At 40.3% G+C, this 21,337-nt stretch overlaps 1 protein-coding gene across 5 annotated transcripts in view; it reads right to left on the bottom strand.

Annotated features, from left to right (window-relative positions):
* The window catches only part of LOC105067534 (spermatogenesis-associated protein 31D4), a 154,206-nt gene that overhangs the window by 117,732 nt on the left and 15,137 nt on the right, over positions 1-21,337 (bottom strand). For all 5 annotated transcript variants that reach the window (XM_074361749.1, XM_074361756.1, XM_074361746.1 and 2 more), the window contains exons 2-3: positions 10,933-11,035; positions 1,636-1,755 (exon numbers count right to left, since the gene is read on the bottom strand). The gene's annotated coding sequence lies outside the window, so the exon portion shown is untranslated. The remainder of the gene's footprint in view (positions 1-1,635; positions 1,756-10,932; positions 11,036-21,337) is intronic.

Below are 21,337 nucleotides of genomic sequence, written 5' to 3'. Positions count from 1 at the left end.
CAGAGAAAATATAAGATGAGCCAGTTACTATAGAAAGTAAGGCAGTGTTTCGAAGCATCATGGAAATATGTCAAAAAGACAAACAGGTGACAGAGCTGCCCACTAGCCAAATCTGGGAAAAATCTGAGCATCAAAATAAAAAAAGACAGTACTAGATTGTAACTCACTGAATAACACAGGAATCCGTAAGTTCAGACTTAAATAAGTAAAAAAAATTAAACGGGGAGAAGGCAAGCTCTTCCTCACAGCAAAATGCCAACTAGTAAGTCTAGAAGAAATGTTGGAGTTCCTTCATCAATTGGTGCTAAAGTAGTCAGAAAAAATTTTGTAAGTAGGATATTGACGCAGTCTCAAGGTATCTCCCCACAAAACACATGCAATTTTTAAAGAGAAAAGCTGTAACTTTACAGTGGAGAAAGCACTTGAACCAACTGATCGAAGTTAACATCACAAATGGACATCAGGTACCCTAGATATGCCACATTGACAAGGACACTTCCTCACTTCAATGGTGTCTCTGCCCAAAAAATACCTAACCCAAGTCTAAACATGAGGACATCCCAGTCAAACCCAGAATGATGAACCTTCCCCAAAGGGAAAAAAAAAATAGAAAGAAAGACAAAATAAAAGGAGTACTAGTCTACCCTCTTTAAAAAATGTCATGTTCAGAAGACAAAGGCTTAGAAGCTTTTCCAGAATAAAGAAAACAAAGGAGGTAATACAACTCAATACAATGCATGATCCTGGATTGGATCCTGGTCTGGGGTAAAAATTAGCTTATAACTAATTATTGCAACATCACTAGGACAATTAAGAAAATCTGAATTTAAATTTGGACTGTGGCTTATATCCATATTAATATACCTGAGTTTGCTAACAACCATGGTTATTAAAGAGAATGTTATTCTTAGGAAAACGCCAAAATATTTCAGGGTAAAGGTGCACAATGTCTTCAACTTACTCTCAAATGGGTCAGGAAAGAAAGAGAGTGTATAATATACATAGATTCATAGAAAAGAGGGGTAGTGAATGGTCAAGATACAAATAAACATGAATCTCAGTAAAGGGTAAATGGAGGTGTCTTGTACAATTCTTGAAACTTTTACAGAAATTTGAAATTGTATCAAAATAAAAAGTTACCAAAATGCTAAAAGGAAAAGTTTTCTGGGACCGACTTGACCATCCACAACATCCACAACTTGACCATCCAACAAACCCTAACTTGAGTGATTTATCAGGACCAAGTATGAAGTACAGGATGTAAAAATGTATCACCTGCCAAACAAAACAGTGCTTGATAGATGAGGTAAAGCCAATGCTAACAGAAATACTGACGACACAGGAAATATTTAAGGTTAAAAATTCTTTTAAGGTAGAATTTCTGTACTAACTTTTTAGACCCAACTTCCCTTGATGTGAAAGGGAATAACTGTCCCTGAACCATCACACTGGAATGAGTAGGAACAAACCCAGCCATGTTTCCTTTTGGCCCTTTAATTTAAAGTCAATATTTTAATAATTTCTTTGACTCTCCAGTTGGTTGCTCTCAGGCTACAAATGGACCACCACCACCGTGTAATTAAAGGAGAATAATAACAAATAGTCAGAATATAGATTGCACAGGTGCTGACTTACAAATGCAAACGTTGTAGCAGAAGGCTAAGCTCCCAGGAGGCTGGAGGTGTGTGTCTCTGCTTATTGCCTTCATAATTCATTAATGGTCAAAATAACGCTGAGATCAATATTCCTGCAGCCCTGGGAAGGAGAAAAAAGTGATTAGCACCTAAGGAAGATACAGAGACAGTCTCAAAATCTTTCTCCCTACATAATGAAGAAACCAGTCATTGTCATGAGTTTTACCACTTAGATTTCCTTAGCTGCTCATGTTCAAGAGGTGGTACAGCTTAAACGATCTTAAAATGAACCGTTCCCCTACATAAGACCATATGCAAAAAGAGAGAAAGAGTGAGTGAGGTCATTTTGGTTTTTTCTTCCTTCTAGTGATAAAGGAAGGGAAGGAAGGATGCTGGGAGATGGTTAAGACTGCAGAAGGCAATACAGCATGTGATGGTTTCACAAGAAGTTCAATCCTGAAATACACTTGAAGAAGATGTACAAGTGAGTTGTTAGTAAGATCTGTGTCTAAGCCAATGGTCCCAATGCAGATTTCTGGGCCCCAGTAGAAGGGATCAAATTCATTAGGATTCTGTCTGGAAACAGGTATTCTGTATTTTTAACAAGTATTTCATGGTCCAGTCTTTGAGAAATACTAAGAGAGGCAACTGTTACTGTTTTTATGAATTTACTTACTTTAATACTTGCTATGTTATAGTAGTAAATGTCCCTTACAACAAATTGAACAGTATAGATCAAATGATACAAAGAAGTTATGATGATTCCTCCCCAACCCTAGTCCTGTGAACACTTCTTTCAAGATTTCTGTTTTGGGTTCTTCTAGTTTTAAATACCCCCCTGACTTCCCCTAATTTAAAAAAGTAAATACTGCTCTTTTACAATATACTCATATTTTAAATAAATTAGAATAATGAATATTTGAAATAGTGTAATTGGCCTATTAGGTAAGTACCAATTTTGTGCAAAATTTGAAATCGTTTAACTCTTGCCAAGAGTAATCAAGAATTGCACAATTTAAAGCTAGCAGGCAGTGCAGTGCGTACGGCAACTGTGTTTATCTGTGTGGCTATGTGGCATGCCACTCTAGCCAGTAATCAGAAGTACAGTGGAACCTGTAATTATACACGCCTTGACAATGGAAATTTGGGTATGACAAGTTTGGTGATGGCTCTAGTCCTTCTGCAGCCAGCTCACATTGGTCATTTCATTATCTGTACTAAGTTGGCCCTACACATTACACGACTGAATTTTCTGGACCTCAATTATGAAGATACAACAGAGTTCTACTTGCATCTGCCATCACTTAACAGGAGCCTGTGAACCATGCTGTTACTTAAATGTACGGGAACAACCAGAAGTGATTCAAGTGACTTTTATATTATTTTACTTTTTAGAGTTGTAATTTTTAAATAGTTTTTATTCTATAACAAGGTCATCTAAGTTTTCATTCAGTGGGAGCAAAACCCCAATTCTGAGAATGTATTCTTTGAGAACAGAAATTAGATGTAATAAAATACCATAAAGAGGCCACATGGCCAAATACCATGCTATTAATTTTGGAGGGAACAGTCAGTGAAACATTAGAGATCATTCTGAGAAAATTTTAAAAAGCATTAAAGCAGGTATGACTTTAAGTTTGCAAATATAATCTTATAACTGGGGATGGATAATGGAATGGAAAAAAAAAATGCCATGGTTGCAAGATCATCAGCACTATAATGTGTCCCTAAACTAAGACTGTTGATAGCTGTGCTCTGAGGTTGTGCCCCATGACCTTACATGTATGCCTGTGAAAAATCACTCACGAATGCATTCTTTGAATTCCATATATGGGATGTTTGGAAAATGATTCCTCTTTTCAATTTCTTGGTTATGAATGGCCTCCATTACAAAAGATAAGCATTTAGTTCATTTATGCTATCTTCCTCTTCCTCCCAACTCCTCCTAGTTTTGGACAGTTTTATTATTATTTTAAAGTTCTGTTGTGGTTACCCTTGTAACTTTGAATATTACATTATGCCTCAATTTCTCATTCTAAAAACTTGAGCATCTTGACTTCTCATTATAGACACTGAGCATTTCAGCCATACTGTTCTCTTCATATTTCCTTCATTTTCCACTTCCCATCTTCTGTTAGCTATACTTTTACATTATGAAGATTAATGTTTACCTTTTATTTAAATTTCTACAACATAACCAAGATATTCTTTACTCTGTCCTTAGGTTGACTATAAGAGTTTAAAGCCAAAGTACTTAGGTTATTAAGACTTCAGCAACATTGTGCACTGCCAAGCTAAGGAGCATTTTCAAATTGCCATTTCCCTTTCTATGAAGGCAACATCATAACCCCTTATCTACTCAAAGGAGACTGTTTGAGTACCATGTACTAGTCTTTCTCTTATAGTACATAAATTACTGAAAATCATACATTTTATTATTCTTCAAAACTAGACCATAACATTCTCGGTTAGCTTTTTGTTTTTTCTGAAATTCTTAATTGCCTCTCTTTTTTATTGTCAAAATACATACTCTACCAGAACACTCAAATTTTTTGTTTGTTTGTTTTTGGTTTTTTGTTCTCTCACTCTCACTATGAAATGTAGGGAGTTCCCTTTTGCCCCAGAGTCCTTCCCTTCGAAGCTCTTCATTCTCCTGCTCCAAAATGGAAAATTTTGTATCATACTCTACTTCCGTTTTCTGTATTAGGACCTTTGCTTTCTTCTTACTTGGATAACCTTCTAGTTCTGGTGGAATATATATTCAAGTAGCTTCTTAAGAAATGAGTCCTGGGAAGTAAACTTTCTAAGTGCTGGTTTATGTGAAATGCCTATATTTTACTCTCACGGTTGATTGATACGTTGGCTGACTATGGAAATTAGTTTTAAACTCAATTTCCCTCAGAATCAAAAGGACTACTCTATTATCTTCTAGCAGCCAGAGATGTTAATGAGAATTTGGCTGCTCAATTTTGATTCCTCTGTAGGTGGCCTAATTTTTCTCTCTGGAAACTTTTACAAGTTTTATTGATTCTCAGACTTCTAAAACTTTACAAAGTTGTGTCCAAGTGGGTTATTTTCCCCATCTATTATAGTTAAGCCTTAGTGGCCTTTTTTATTGTAAACACGTATGTCCTTTTCTGGGAAATTTTTTCATACAATTTCTCTAGTAATTTCTCTTTCACCATTTTCTCCCTTTCTGGATTCAGTATTACTTAGCTGTTGGGTTTCTTAGACTGGTTTTTGTATCTCCTGTTTCCTCTCATACTTTCTCTCAGTAGTGGAGAATGTTATTTGTATCTCAGCATCTCCACCACTAACATCATCTTCTTTGTCCACATTAACTGATTAAAATAACAATAACTATGACTAATCACTGTGATAACCTGGAGCTGAATCTTTGTTTTTACTACTCTGAGTGCCTCATCCAGAGTAGGTCCCTCCCAATTGTTGACCCAGGTAACATCCTTTTGGAGAGCTGATGTTTAAAATGTCAGGAGATGGAATTAAAAAAAAAAAAAAAAAAAAAAAAAAAAAACAGAAGAAAACAAATGAAAAAGACCTTACTAAACTCCAATTGTAGGTATTGCTTTCCCCTCTTCTGCTAGGCTTGTCACTCTCTCTTGGTAAAATTAAATTGGCCTGGCATAATTTGTACTTCACAAAATCATGCTGATTACTACCCAGTACCTTGTACTCTTCTAGGTGGTTGCAAATTGTTTGATGATTTGTTCTTGTATCTTCCCTGGTATCCAAGATAAGCTGAATAGTCTATAATTACTATGGTTGTGCTTTTCCCTGTTTAAAAAAAAAAATGTACTCCATCTGCAGATCCCACTTGTCAGGACCTTCTCCCATCCAATCTTCCTTTTCTAAAATAAAGGCTGGTGGTCTTGCAATTACACTGCCAATTCCTTAAGTGCCCTGGAATGTGAGTAATCAGGCCCTGCAGATTTGAATGCACCGAGCTTTCTGAAGTGCTCTTCAATCACTTCTTTCCCCTTGTTTGCCTTTGTATCTCCAATAAGATAGCACTTAATCTGGTTTAGCTTCCTTATCGTTGCTGATTAAAAAGGAGAAAAAAAAAGTTAAAAACACAGTGTAAGCCTCTGCTATTACAGTTATCTGTTAATAGATTTTGTTTAGCAGTACTTGTTAATAGTTTTGTTAATAGTTTAGTGGTGGTACTTTGCATCCTATAAATTCCTTCTGCTATGCTTCCTTCCTTCCCCGACTCCACTCTGCATTCTCTCTTTTTCTTAGATTTCTTATAGAGGATGAGGTAAGGGGAAGGGAGGAAAAACAAAAGAGGCAAAGAGCTCCATATAACTTTATGACAGAGACATTAACTAATCACCAAATATCTGTGCGTTCCTCTAAATTTCCCAGCCTCCTTACAGTTGGGGCAAGAGGCATATGACTAGTCCTGGCCAGTAGGTACTTAAGAGCCATGAGTTCCTCTTGCCCTCTTTCCTCCTGCTCAGGTGTGCTGGAAGGTTTCAGATGGTGTCCCAACAAAATGCAAGTGGCCTGAGTCGTCACTTAGTGACTGAGACCCCTGAGTCACCACTGGAAGGCAGTGGTCCTGGAGAGCCATCAGACCCCCAGAGACCCATATGTTAAGCTGCTAAGATTTGGAGGCTTATTTTTGCACCACAGTCTACCTTATCCTCACTAATACAGTACCAATTTCTGGATTAGTCAGATTAGGTTTTGCCAAGGGAACAAATTAACCCTGAAATCTAAATGGCTTAACATAACAAAGGCTTACTTTTTACTTGTGGTATGTGGCAGCTAGTTTCCAAAGAGGGCTCCCAATGACTCTTACCTCCTCGTAGTCACACCCTTGTCTAGTCACCTCCCACTGTCTACACTGATCCCATGACTCACTTTAACCAAGAAAATGTAACAGAATCCTTAGGAGATCTTGACAGCCTCTGCATTTGAAGTCACTCATGATATAAGAAGGCTGACCATCCTACTGCAAAGAGAGGCCCTGCGCAGATGGCTAGAGAATGAGACTCCCTGTGGAGGAGCGCTTAGGTGCCAGACCTGAGCAAAGAAGCCATCCTCAGTTCAATTCCAGCCAAGCTTTCCAAGGACTCCTGCCCCAGCCACCATATGAGTATAATCACATGAAACCCTGCATAAGAAGAGCAGAACTGCCCAGTGGAGCCCAACCAACTCACTGAAATGTGAGACAGAACAATAAATTGTTGCTTTAAGCCATTCTGTATGGGATGGCTTGTTGGGCATCAATTGCTAACTGAAGCATGCAATCCATCCAATGTTGGTATATGGGGTTTGAGCGCCACAGACATTCATGGAACCATGTTGATACAGTTTCTACCATCTTGTATCTGCATCACTGGGAATATGTGCCTCCCCTACTGCAGTGGTGCAGTGGCCAGGGAAGAGAGGGCCAGAGAATTGCTTAGCAACTTTTAAATACTTCCATCTCTGTTCCCAGTCCTTTGGTCAATGAGAAATGTGGTGGAGTAAACAGAGATTCAATGGCATTAAATATCTCTGCTGCATCTAAAATTTGTCTTTTTTTTCCCTTCAGTATTATAACAAGGTTTATCCAGGAGTCATCCAACTAGCTTTCCCAAAATTGTTAACAGTGGTGTGCAGGACTGGCTCATATAGCTCACAAGAGCCCACTGAGCATATCTCCTCCCAATTCTGCATTCTGTGATGCTATGTTAGTAGCACGAGATCAGCCACGGTGGAAATATTTACACTACAGAAACTGGCAAATGCTGGCCCTGGAGAGCTGGCTGTTAAACATTTATCAGACTACCAGTTGTGCAAAATCCAAAATATACCGATTATTCAGGCTGCCCCTATATTCATACATATTTACTTATGGATAGGTAGAATTTTTAAAACTTGCCATCAATGGTCTTATCTTTCTATTCCACATAACAAATAGCAGGCCGAACCCATAAATTGAAGATTTTTGCACAAACCCAAGTGACCTTTATCAATAATAAAAAAGATGACAATTTGAATTTTTCTATATGTAATCATATAGAATGTGCATATTTTTATAGTTAACTTAATTTTAGTACAGTATTGGAAATGTTGCTATAAAGTAAGTAGAGAATGTACCTATTTTCAGACAACATCAACACTCCAGTAATTACTGCATCTAATAACACTGTCTTAGTTACTGATTTATTCTGGAAGCTTCAGTATCTTTTAGGCTTTCGAGTTTGTAAGACTAAAATCTCTTCTTTGAAGCCTTGTGGAAAGAATTAATTCAGCTTCCTGTTTCAGGTCACCAATTCTTTCAGTCCTGGCCTTCACCCTGCACACACACACAATCAAGAGAAGAGCCATCAATAAGGCTCAAGCTTCCATTATGGAATATGAGGCAATAAGATCTGAAATAGCACCTTGGAGGCCTGAAGGAGTTAACACATCTTTCAGCCGTGCCTGCTTTACAGCTCTGGAATATTTTGGACCCTGAAAACATAGATCATTATTTATAAAAAGTATGAGAAGAGTCCAGTTGGAGGGAAAATCTCATTCACCAAGCAAGAAAGGATATACTTACAAATGACATTTAAAAACCAAATGACCAGAAACCTTTCACTACAAACAGCAAGGGATTTGAACTTGATCCACTCCTAATTACATGGCAAAAAGAAGATAAGATGGTCCTGAATTGAAGAGACAAGTCACCTGGAAAATGCTGCTTCTGGGGTAGAACCCAGTGAGACCACCTATGGATAAATTTGATGTTCATTAATTCAGAATTGGAAAAAAAAAAAAAAAAAGAAAGAATTCTCATTGTATCCACCAATCAGCATATTCTCCATCACAACACTGATGATTTTCCGGGAACTCTGATACTTTTTGAGTTCTAAGGATTATTCTGTGTGTTAAACAAGGTTCTTTTGTTTACAAGCATGACTGATTCTATTTTCTGAAGATGCCCACATTAATATACATTCCAGCCACGTGTTCTCACAATGTGATGGTAACATTCCTTCATGGAGAGGCAAGGGCCCTCTGAGCTTGGGTGGATCTTCTTTGTAACTGCCTCCAGAAACAGGCTGAGGTGGAAATAACACTGCATGACTTTGGAAGCTAGGTCATAAATGACAATATGGTTTCCACCTGGCCCTCTGTCTCTGGGACCTGAGCCTCCAGGGGAAAGTCCATCTACCTTGAAGCCACCATGATAAAGAGACTAAACATGGATGGAGAGATTTCCACATAGTCCCACTTCTTCCAGTCCCCCATTTCTTGAGTCTTCCCAGGCCAGGCACAGGTAAGAGTTCAGACAATTTCAGCCCCTGGCCTTCAAACTGCCCCAGCTGAAACCAAGTGGTAGTGGAAACAAGCTATCCATGCTAAACTCCACTCAGAATGCAGATTTTTAAGCAAAATAAGTATCTTTATTTTAAGCCACTAAATTTTGAGGGTGGTTTTTGTTACACAGCCATGGTTGCTGCAACAACAAGGAGCAGAAGCCCTTCAAGTTAGCATTATCAAAACAGTGGAGGTTGAAGTGTAAACATTCAAGAGTAGCCAATGGTGCCCCAGAAGAAGAGACACAGCCGAGTCTCACAAGGGGTTGACTAGGAACTAAACAAAAACCAGCAGAAGCCAAAACAGCTACTTTGCTCCACTGTCACCTCTCCATCTCCTTCTGCCTTCTTCTCCGGTCTCTTACTTCATGACCCTAATCTGTCTCCCATGTCTGCTCCCTTCTCTCTACAGTCAAGTGTTGTGTGCTTGTGCTGCCTATGGTGCGGCAACACAGCTCTTGAGTTGTACACTCTTGGTTTAAGAGACCACCCTGTGCCAACTAGCATCCTTTCATTCCAGTGATAAATTCCAGGGAGACAGGTTCTAACTGGCTGGTCTTGAGTCCAATGTCTGCTACTGGTCCCTTCAATCAGCACGGGGAAGGGCCACATTGTACTAGCATGGCTGCCACTCCCAGTCCCCAACTTCCTGGGAGAATTCTCAGGAGGAGGGCTCCGAGACTTCTACACATAACAGTATACCTCATATAATTCTTTATATATTATACACACACACACACACACACACACACACACATAATATTAGGAGGCATTTTGGATGTTTTTAGTTGTACATAAAACACTACCATGGACTCCCCGTAACTTGCTTGTCATTTGTTCACAAACTGGCTTAGGTAGGTGTACCCCAGTCTCCTGCCCCCACCCCTCTCCACTGCATCCTCACAATTATGTGAAAGGACACTGCAGGGTCTTACAGCAATAAAGGAAGTAGATCGGGCTGATGTGACCTCAAGGAGACCGAACTCAATGATTAATCTTTTTTATTTCATTTCTGTTTTTTGAGGTCTAATTCCTAATGTGAACTTGACTCCTTACTTTACTACCTTTTAGCTGTTAGGGCTTCTTTTTACAACTAAGCCAACTAGAGATTCCAGAGGCACTCAGGGAAACTGAGGACTCTGGATGAACTTTGATAATGTTCCCCCTATTAAAAATTTCCCTCTGCTAAGTAACCTCTGGTGTTAAAAGTCAGATAGAGGTTATCCCTTGGGGAAGGAGAGACTGCTTGGAACAGGGCCTGGCCCCTAGGAAACGATGGTAACTCTTACTGTCATTACTACCTTTATTATTAGTGCAATTAAATTTATTTTGAAATAAAAGGAAAAAGCATCTCTATTTCTGCCTCTTACTATTCTATCCACTTCAACTCAGTAGAACCCACTGCAATTCAGCAGCATACGTTGGTTGAATGCCTCTATGTGCCAGATCCAGGCAGGGCAGAAACTGAAAACAAGTTTCTGGCTGTTTGGGGTCCCCCACTTACACCTGTAGGAGGATTTCTCTGCCGGCGACATCCATGAAAAGTTGTGGGGAATCATTTCTGCCCTGGGTCACTGCTGGTGTTCACAGTTTTCCACATTTCAATCCTGAGCCAGTGGGAACAGAGGGAACTCCTCTGGCTGGGTTTCCGTACGAGGAACCTGGCCAGTGGGCAGGTGAAGCAGGACAGATTAGCTCTGTGTTTGTGTTTTGCTGCGGTGGCTGTGTTCTGTTTCACCCCAGCGCTGGTTGACCTCACCTAAATAGAAATGCCCTGTGTAGTCTTTTGTAACATCAGTGTTATTTTAAGGAAGCATAAGGAGGTGGGACAAAAGAAAAGGGCCATTAATCAGAACTCCAGTCTAGGCAGCGCTCTCCACAACGAGGTGCCTTTAGAACCATCCACGTTGAACAGTTGCCTGGAGGTCATTTGTAACCCAGGCACTCAGCAGTGGACAGGATCAAAAATGATTAGTTACCTGCTCCAGGATTCACGGTCACCGGCGTCTCCAGTATCTCCTACGCTGCAGCTCACTTCTGCCACTGCTGGTGCCATCTGCACCAGCACATGACTGGGAGCCACTGAAACCAAATTGGTGAAAACAGTCAGGGAAACGCTGTTTCTATTAGGGAGGCCTAATGTGCTCATGATTGCCCAAACCCAAACCGAAAACAAGACAAAAAAGCCAAAACCCTGAAGCTGTGTTTTTTTCATTTATTTCTTTCCTCCCTTCCTGAATAAGCAGCTTCCTGAGACCACCCTGATATACATTCCTCTTCCCTTTCAGATACACAACCGGGCACTTTGCAGCTTGGTTTCTCTCCTGTCCTCCCCCAGGCAGATGCACAGCTAGTGAATGGGGCAATGAGAGCTGGGGGAAAGGAGGGCTGTAACTCAGCAGTGCTCAGTGGACTCCCCACTCCCTTCCAGCTGCACTTCAGCCTTAGCATGTGGGGGGAGGAGGGGGCTGTGGATCTTACCCACTCGGTTATTTCCAGGCAGGGTCATCAAGTGGGTAAGGGCATGGACTCCCAGCCAAAATGCTTGGATTTGAATCCTAGCTCAGCCACTTACCTTGTAGTTTAAACCCTCTGTGGCTTCAGCTTTCCCATTTATAAAATGGGGATAATAAGACCATACACTTTCCAGAGTTGTGAGATTAAATGAGTTAATATCTGTAGAACACTTCAAACAGAGCCTAGCACATATTAACCACCCAATAAATGTTAGCTATTATTATTATTATCCCCTTGGACTATCTCCAAATCATAATTATGACACATTGTTTTATTATATTGTCTCCAAGTTGCATACCACGAAACCACCAATAGGCAAAAATTAGCCAGTCCTATTGTTTTTTTAGTCACTAATCACTTTGTGATCCAAGGTGAAACCCCTTGGGCTGACTAAAGTCAGGGAAGACTTAGGTGAGGTTCCAGGATTCTATTTTCCCAGTAATCCTATTTCTAGGAGTACCTTCCACGGGAATTTTCAGATATACAAGGACAAGGTACAAAGAAGCTCGCTGCAGCATTATTTACATGGTGGAAAACTGGACCCAGCCTATGTGTGAAACAATCTGAGAATGATTAAGTCAGGGGCAGCAAGCAGTACAAATACTATACAGCCATTAAAAAGGTTGCTTTTGATGAATTTTTACTGATGAGAAAATGCTCATGAAATAAATGTAAGTAGAAAAGCAGGCTTCAAAGCTGTGTGTCCAATGGGACCACATTTGATAACTATGTACCCACACCTGCAGAGAAAGCAAAAGTCCAGGGAAATGCATCAGGATGTTAGCAGTGGGGTATCCGAGGGTGAAAGAACCCAACACATGGTTTTTGTTTACATTTCTATGCACTTTATGGTGTCTTCATGTTTTACACACAAACACAAATTATTTTTATATTTGGGGAAGACATTTAGTCATAAAACCAAAACACTTAGTAAAGACCCTGTCAGAAGACACACAGTGGACTAACAGGAACTGAACCCGTTTGCTGAACTCCTAGTGTTTTTTTTTTTTTTAGCCCCAAACACCACCACATAATAGAGACAGGTATTGCTAACTCTTCAACTTTGCTTTGAAAGGAAAACTATTAGAGTCTCTCAGTTAAAAAAATGCAAGAGAGAGAAAGAGAGAGAGAGAGAGAGGTGGGCAGGGGCAGTTAGGGAGGATAGCAAGGGCCTCTTAAGGTATAGGATACAACTTGGCATTGACTAATTACAACCATTTGTTTTCACAACACTGGGCAGAAGCATCCTTGGCCCAAAGCAAAATGGAAGAGGGCCATCTATCAACTCTTTCGGAAGAAGTAAAAAACAAAACAAAACAAAACAAAACAAAACCCTCTGCGGTTTAAAAATAAAAAGAATACTAATGCAAACAGGACATCGGACAAGTCCAAGGAGACAACCGACAGAATTCCCAGGCCTCTTCATGCAGAACCTTGCCAGTAAGCCTCCCACTCTGAGTCCTACACCTCAGGAAAGATGATTAAGAAGGCTCCACTCTGACAGCGCTTGGAACACATCAGGGAAGGCCAGTTTAAACTGCAGGCCACCTAACACATTCGGCCCAGAGTGCGGGCGTGGCCCCCCTGCCCGGGGACCTTCCCCTTTCAGCTGTATGCTCGGGAGAGGGGGCCCTGCACAAGCTGCGCCTTGGCCTGAAAGGCAAGATTAATAAAATTAGGATTATTTATGATGCAGGAGTGATTTAATAATATTTTTCAAGAACCTGAAGGATTTATGTAGAGGAACTGCTGTTTTACTAACTCAACCCTTTTGGATGGGCTCCAAGATAAACTAGACTTGTCTGGCTTCCGCCCCGAGTCCCTCCACCTCTCCCAGTTTCTCTTGGCAAATAATCTCTTCTTCAACTTCACTGGAGGGTAATGGTCAAGGAGATGACCTTCCTGGCTGCTTTATCAACCCTCACCCCCACCTCAAAATCACTCTCAAATTCTCTCTTTGTTTCTCCAAATCCCAAAGGAAGAATCCAGAGGGGTGGGGATGCCGTCAGCATGCCAGGAGCTGGTAGATACATTACCTCGATTAATTCCCACAAACACTTTGTGAGAGAGTCATAATTATCCCTATTTTGCTCACTGGGAGATAGAGAAAATTTATTCTTTTAGAAAAAAGGGAGGTAGAGGTAAGAGGAGAGCAGGAGGTTTAGAAAAAGAAAAAGACTGTGTGAGCCACAATCTGACCCACTCTCAGAAGTGTAACTTCAAATCTCCAATAAATTTAAATTCATGAAAGAATTAGAAAGAACGCTGAAAGAATTTTCTCAATGGGCTTGTTGGCAAAAGATGAAACGGAAGCTCCATGTGTTTCACCTGAGATGGTGACAGGTGGTTCCATTAAGGAAATGTTACCTAAATCAAAGAGTAGGAAGGTCCCACTTGACATATGAGTTACATAAAGGAGGTGTGGGAGGGCTGAAGCTCAGAGAAGTTAATCAACTTTCCTAGGATCACACAGCAGTGACACATATCCAGGTCTGTCTGTCTCCAATATCTATTTTTCCACTCTGTTCTACATGCTGCACTAAGTTGAGATGGCTTTCTCCTCTCCAAAGCCAACTCTTCCATGGGTGTACTCCAGCCAAACGTAGTAACAGGAGTGAATATTTATTGAGTGCTGACTGCACACCAGGCATTGTTGTGTGTATTAGCTTACTTGGTACTCACTACATCACTATCTATTTGAGTGTATAATTATTCAGATTTTAAAATATGAGAACTGCTGCTTAGAGAAAGTAAGATACTGGCTCAAGCTCCCACTGCTTTAAGTGGCAAAACCAGCATTGAACCAGACTGTTGTGTTCTCTTATCTCATCCCTTCCCACCTCCTTCAGGAATGATTGCTCCAACTAGCCCATCTGATGAACCCATTCTCTCCCAGCCACACCCTGAGCTGCACCCTGGGATGGGACCCAGTGGGTTTGAAGAGGCCGTGCAACACTGAACACAGAACACGCTCTGATGAGCTCAGATCGAAGTCACTGTCACCGCTCAAGCTAAAAGTGTAACTCAGGGGTTGGCAAATCTTTTCTCTAAAGGGCTAGTCAGTAAACATCTTTGGCTTACTGTCTGTGATGCCATCTACTCAACTCTGCTGTTGTGACGTGAAAGCAGCTATAGAAGTAACTGAATGAGCACAGCTGTGTTCCAGCAAGACTTTATTTATGGGCACTGAAATTTGAATTTCATATAATTTTCATGCATCACAAAATATTATTCTTCTTTTGATATTTCCCCCCCAGCCATTTAAAAAGGTAAAAATCCTTCTTAGCGTGAGAGGCACAGAAAAATGGGAGGTGGGCTGGATTTGGCTCATAGGTTACAGTTTGCTGACCTCCGGTTTTACTAAACCCCCTCCCTTTGGGTCCTGCACCAGGTGGGCCTGTGTCCAGGCTGAACAGCTTTCTACCTTGAAACCACAAAGGTTCAATTCCCAAGCCTCCACTCCTATAGCTTCTCCTGCCAAACCAGAAGAGAAGAAATTGTCTGCTGTCCCTGAAGGAGGTGGCCATAAAATAAGATGAAAGTCCTATCAGTTAGATGACCCTGGTGAAGCTAAGCCCCAGGGGACAGGTTAAAGGAGGGTCACCCTAAGGCTATGACAAGGTTTGAGAATAATATACTTCAGACTGAACATCCTAGAAAGAAATCTCTAGGAAGAGTGAAGACATTGCTAAGAATCCTGGGGATGGAAACAGAAATGCTTTTCTCATGCACGAAGCCAAGGCCTGAGGACAAGAGACATAGGACAGGTGAAGGACAGGAACACAACTCAGCCTGGGCCCAGGGGACAGCTGAGGTCCAGACCCAGAGAGAAGACTAAAATGCACTAAGGAAAGACTGAGAATAATAATAACTGCCACCATTTATCAACCAGCAGCTGTGTTTCAGGCACATTATTGCTGGGTTCTTTACATATAGTATCTTATTTAACCCTTTCAACACTCTAGTAAAATAGGCATTGAAAACATCTTCTTGCATTTACTAATATTTTTGTATTTATGGTGCATCTTCCATGGAGCACACACTGTGCTAGGTGCTGAAGATACATAAGCAAAAACAGACCTGTACCTACTCTCATGGAGAATATAGTCAAGTACAGGAATTGGCAAATTTTTTTCTGCAAAGGGCCAGAGTAATTATTCAGGCTTTGTGAGCCATAAAGTCTGCGGCAACTACTCAACTCTGCCGCTGTGGTCCAAAAGTGGCCACAAATAATATGTCATTAAGTGGCTGAGTTTCTGAAAAACTCTATCGACAAAAACAGGCTGCAGGCCAAAGCTGGCTATAGTTTGCTGACCCCTGGTCTAGAAGAAGAGAAACATTAAGCCAACAATTACACAAATAACACTAAGTGCTATCAAATAAGTTCCTCCTACTAAAAAAGCCTATATTGGGAGGGATTTTACCTATTTAGGAAGATGAAAGATTTCCTAGAAAGAGTGAGCCTTACATCTAAATGTAGTAATTACTGAAGAGGGAGGCGAGAGTATTGCAGACAGTGGAAACAGTATGTGCAAAGGCCCTGTGGTCAAAGGGAGCATGACAAACACAAGATTGAAAGAAGATTTCTGCAGTTGGAGTGAAAAATATGAGATCAGTGGATATGAGACTGAAAAAGGCAGGTAGGGACCAGACCATGTAAGATCTTGTGGATCCTGTTAGGGAACTGGGTCTCTATTTGAATATAGAAACTATGGCACAAGATGTTCAGGAATATGCTCAAGGCTGTATAGCTAGTGAAAGATGGAGCTAGAAGCCTCCAGGCCCAACTTTATTGTTCACTCTGGTTTTATATTTGCCTAGTGTCTTTACAAATTTCCCTTTATGAAACTATAAAAGATCTTGACTAGACTAGAAGGAAAGGGAATCTTGTCCACACATAGGCTAGAGGGTTAGCAAGGCCCTGACATTGGCTGGAAACCAGAGTTAGCCCATTTGAGAAGTCCTAGTTACAGAGAAGGAAGTACAAGGATTGGGGATAGCTGTGTTTCTATTCTCTTTTCATCTCTGATGTTCGTGGAGCCTTACTGAATTGTTCTTTATATTCTATGTCAGCTAATGGTCTTAGAATACTGCTAGACTCCTTAAACCAGCTCTGATGTTCCTTCTTGATCTAGCCCCTGCCTACCTCTCCAGTTCTGTCATTACCACCTCTTTGCCGTCTCCACTCTAAGAAAATTGGATGACTTCCTATTCTACAAAAACTCCACGTCTCCTCCAAGTTTCTTCTGCTGGAAGAGCACCTGCCTAGGCTGCTCTGTCTGGATACCTTCCCTTCTTTAAGAGTCAACTCAGCAATTAAGCTGCAGGCCTCCAGGTCTGTGGGTAGCCTTCCTGGCCTCTTCTCTGCCTATACCCAGACGCTGCGCTCCTCATCTGTGCTCCCACAGTTTCCTGTGTTAAGGGCTAGCATCCTAAACTACTGCTCATGGTCAGCCTCCCCGCCCTTCACTGGACTCTGACAGCAAAGAATTTATCTGATAGGCATTTAGCATCTTCTATGTAGCAGTTAACTTAACTTGCCGTTAATCCACTTGTTTCTGCCTCTTAATTATCCTCATCTTTCTACTTTAGAGTGCCTGGAATCCGCAGTTCTCTAAGTGGGATCCCTGGTCTGACAGCATCAGCATCACCTGGGAACTTGCTAGAAATGCCAACTCTCAAGCTTTCCTCCATCTCAGGAATCAGAAACTCTGAGGGATGGGGTCCAGCAATCTGTGTTTTTAATAAGCCTCCAGGTGATTCTGATGTGTGCTAATGTTTGAGAACCACTGTCTTGTAGGAAGTTATTGCCCATTAAATTGTTGTTGATTCCCTGAGGATGGTACCTGGTCATTTTCAATCTGGAAAAGAAAAAGAGTAATTGAGGAAATGACAATTAAAGCTTCCACAAGGCTAGTTTTTGTAGAGAAGGAATTTTCTGACATGATATTTCAAATATGTGAGCGGTTCAGTGAAGGCTCTCCTTCATATGCCTTTAACAGCAAGGCTGATTCTCCTCTGGTCCAACTGTCTGGCTTGGGTGGGTCTTGCTGAAAGGCAGGGCTTTGGATGAGATAACCTCAGCAGGTGCCTTCCAGTGGTCAGGTTCTCTGCTTTGTGGCTATTCTATACACTATGGAAGAAACACAAGTTAGGGAGCAGGGCGTTATTGCTGGGGGACTTTGGGCTTTCAACCCACGAGGAAGTATCTGCTTTTTTTCCTCCCTCATAAGGTGAGTCTTTGCCAGTCTACACTCATAAAAAGAGATGACCAACCTTTCGAGAAAGGTAATTGTTTGGTTTTAGGTCATAAAAATGAAGCCTTGCTTTGTTTTCAAAGGAACATGCTCTTCATGTAACCTGTACAAACTGAATGACAAGTAGGTGAGGTCCAAGATTGGAAAGATAAAACTTGGTTTGTTGATTTTTGGCCTGAGAGCTGAAACAATGGGACAAAGGAGCGGCTTGTTGGCATAAGCTCCATAAAACATAATAATATTAGTCATGTAAACAGAAGAAAACAGGAGAGGCTTAATGAGATAAATTACACCCAGTCACCACAGTCTGGATTAAAATATTCTGATAAAGCCAACACAAAAAGGTCCAAAAGAAAGGGTAAAGGCAAGAGTGATAACTTTAGATTGGGAAGACAATAGCTCCTTCTATCCCGGGTTCCTCTGACAGGAGGAGCTTTCAGAGGCCGCCTCAGGCAACTGGGAGCGCCCATTGAGAGCATACTTTTCATCCAAAAAAAAAAAAAAGCCCTCTACTACTCAAACCACTGGCAGACAAAGCCAACACATTCTTTTCTTCTTTTCTATTCTTTTTCCCCTTCACAATTGCAAAGTCATCCATTTCGCTCTGTAAATCTGCAGAAGGAATAAAAGCGCTCATAGGTTTGCAACTCTCTATTTGCTTTCTCTAGATTTGTTGGCCTGACTTTCAAAGTGTGAATCAGCCGTTGTTCTCCAGTCCTGGGGGGGTTGGGGGGGAGCAGCCAACATATCTATGTTTAAGATTGCCCCACGTACCCGTGTGAACAGCCACTTTTTCATAACTGTTTTTGTAAGGACATTTGAACAATTAAAGTGTAGCGCATGGATCTGTGCGGTTTAAACTAATGTAGTGTTGCCAGGTCTGGGGTCACTAGTACATATTTACATAGTTATCTTCCTAAAGCATACATCTCTAACTATGAAGAAATAGAACTCTTCCAAAACTTAGAACAGGTAAGCTCTCACTGGCTCACACTTCCATTAACTTCTTGGCAATGGTGATGAGCACAAGGTTACCAAAAGCCAGTGAATATTTTAAAAAATGACAGAATAATAATAACAACAACAACCAGGCTACCGGATGCAGCTTCAGGTCAGGAGCCAACAATACCACTGCTAGAGAGGACTTTATCTGTGCTTAAGAACATCCTAAGCATCAAAACTGAATCTACGTGTATCCAAAATAAACTTTTGTTGGTTTGTTTGGTTGTTTTTAAAAGTAATATGTATTTATTTGTTATGGAAAATACTAAAAATGCAGAGATATTAAGGAAAAAATTAAAATAGCCTGTGATCATAAGATCTACATAAAGCCACACTTTGGCTTATTTCCTTCTAGGCTTTTTTTCTGTGCATATATTAAGATGCAAACACACACACAAATACATACATATATTATCCAATTCAATATCATACTATGATATACTACATTTACTACTACACATTTACTACTGCAGAACCTACTTTTTTCACATAACAATTATAAACATTTTCTTGCCAACTAAAATTTTACAGCAAAGGTTGTAAATTGGTAGCTGATAAATAGGTTTGACTGGGTCACAGGGTAATCAATCACATGGAACTCAGCTGACCCTGTGAGATAGGGCCTGTGCTTTCCACTTTACTGCAGTCCGTACTGCTCTCTATTGCCTTCCAACTGACATTGTCAGTTACTGTTTATAATTTCACTTACACTTTTAAAAAGATTTATTGATAATTAAGAGGAAAGTGAAATAATTCTTCTCTTCTCCGTGTCTCCACTTTATATCCAGACTACTTCACTTACTTTTGTTACTGCCTGGCACTCAAGTTTAGAATCCTTTTACTAAAGCCTGCTTTGTAAAGGCTTTAGAAAATATAGTACTATATGATTTCCATAATTTATTGAACCAAATCACTGTTGTTGGACATTCAGGTTGTTTCCAGTTTGTTAATATCATCTACAATACTGGAAGAAACATCTTTTTACATAACTGTAAAAGGTAAGTTCCTAAAAGCAGAATTGCTTTTTTAGGGAGGGAATATTTTCAAACTTTTGATATATAAATCCAAATGCTTTTCAGAAAAATTGCACCAAATATACTTTACTAACAGTCGGGAACTTTATTTTCCTAATTCTCTACATCAGAGCGTTACTATACTTTTTGGTAAAAATATTTGCCAATTTGAGGAGTTAAAAATGGCATTTTGGGCATTATACTAAGTGAAATAAGTCAGGCAAAGAAAGACAAATACTGCATGAGCTCATTTGTATGTGGAATCTTAAAGGCATTTCATTTTTGTTTTACTATATATTTTATATTCATTTTTTCATATATATTGACAATTGCATTTCCTTTGGGAATTACCTATTCATGTGTTTGCTCATTTTTTTTTTAACTAGGATATTCTTAGTTTCTTGAATGGATTTTACAAGTTTCATTTTGATGATATTACTTTACTTGATCATATATGCTACAAGATTTTCCTATTTCTCATATTAATGTTTTTCATGATTTTTTTGACATGCTGAAGTTAACGTTCGCATGGTCAAATGTGGCAAGACTTTGTTTTCTTCCTCTGCTTTTATGTTTACAAAGTTCTCTATCTTATGATCAGGTGAAATTTTACCTATACGTTCTTCTGTTCTTTTATGGTTTCCTTTTTTACATTTATGCTTGCAGAAATTCCCTTGCCCTCTGGAGACACAGGGCTCTGGAGAAAAACACTGTTTCTTGGCTCTGCACACGGTATTATCCAGGGTTACCCCTTACTCCTCTGTCTTCTCAGTCTCACTACGGCTCCTTGCATTTTTACAATCCTTTGAGTAAGTATTTCTTAGACCGATATGTGCATAAAAAGTGATTTGGGGAACACCTTAAAATGCAGTTTGTCCTGCTTCCTGAGGTGGGACTCAGAAATATGCATGTTCAACAAGTGCCTGAGAGAATTTTTCTGCAAAGTGATGCAGGGACCTATTCGGCCCTATTATCCATTTGTACGATGTCTATATTTACACGTCTACATGGATCTACACCCACATCCAATTCTGTGTAGCCCCTATTGAACATCTCCAGCTGTATCTTCCAGGTACCTCAAACTCAATTCAAAGCAGAATTCACAGCCTCTCCACCCCAAACTCTTCATCCTCTGAGCATCATTTAACTTACTGAGAGTGAGAGGTCTCCCTGCCCCAGATCTGAGCGAACAATTTCTCCAAGGAGCTCTGGTACCTATTCGTGGATAATAGTATTAATAAACTAAGATCTGGGCACCAGGTATACTTGTAATTATCTTGTCTTCCTTCAAACTCTATCCTTGGGACACAGTTCCAGCAGTAGAATTATTGGATTAGAGAAGATGAAATATTTTATGGCTCTTGATTCAATATTGACAAAGGTACAACCAGTCCATTTGTGGGCTCTATTGGGACTATGTGCTTTGCTTCTCTTCCCTCAGCCAGTGTCAGTCACTAATATTGAAGGCTTAGCATTACCTAACATTGTCCTCCTGATACTAGAAGTTCAGGAAAGAGTACTGAGGTCCAGCTCCTGTCCCCACCCTCTCTACTCCTCCAGGGATCTTTGCTGAAGGGGAGACCAGACACCTTGAA

The sequence above is a fragment of the Camelus bactrianus genome, chromosome 4 (assembly GCF_048773025.1).
Source record: "Camelus bactrianus isolate YW-2024 breed Bactrian camel chromosome 4, ASM4877302v1, whole genome shotgun sequence".
NCBI classification, from domain to species: Eukaryota; Metazoa; Chordata; class Mammalia; order Artiodactyla; family Camelidae; genus Camelus; species Camelus bactrianus.
The sequence above is the reverse complement of the archived record's forward strand: the minus strand, read 5'-3'. Positions and strand labels throughout refer to the sequence as shown.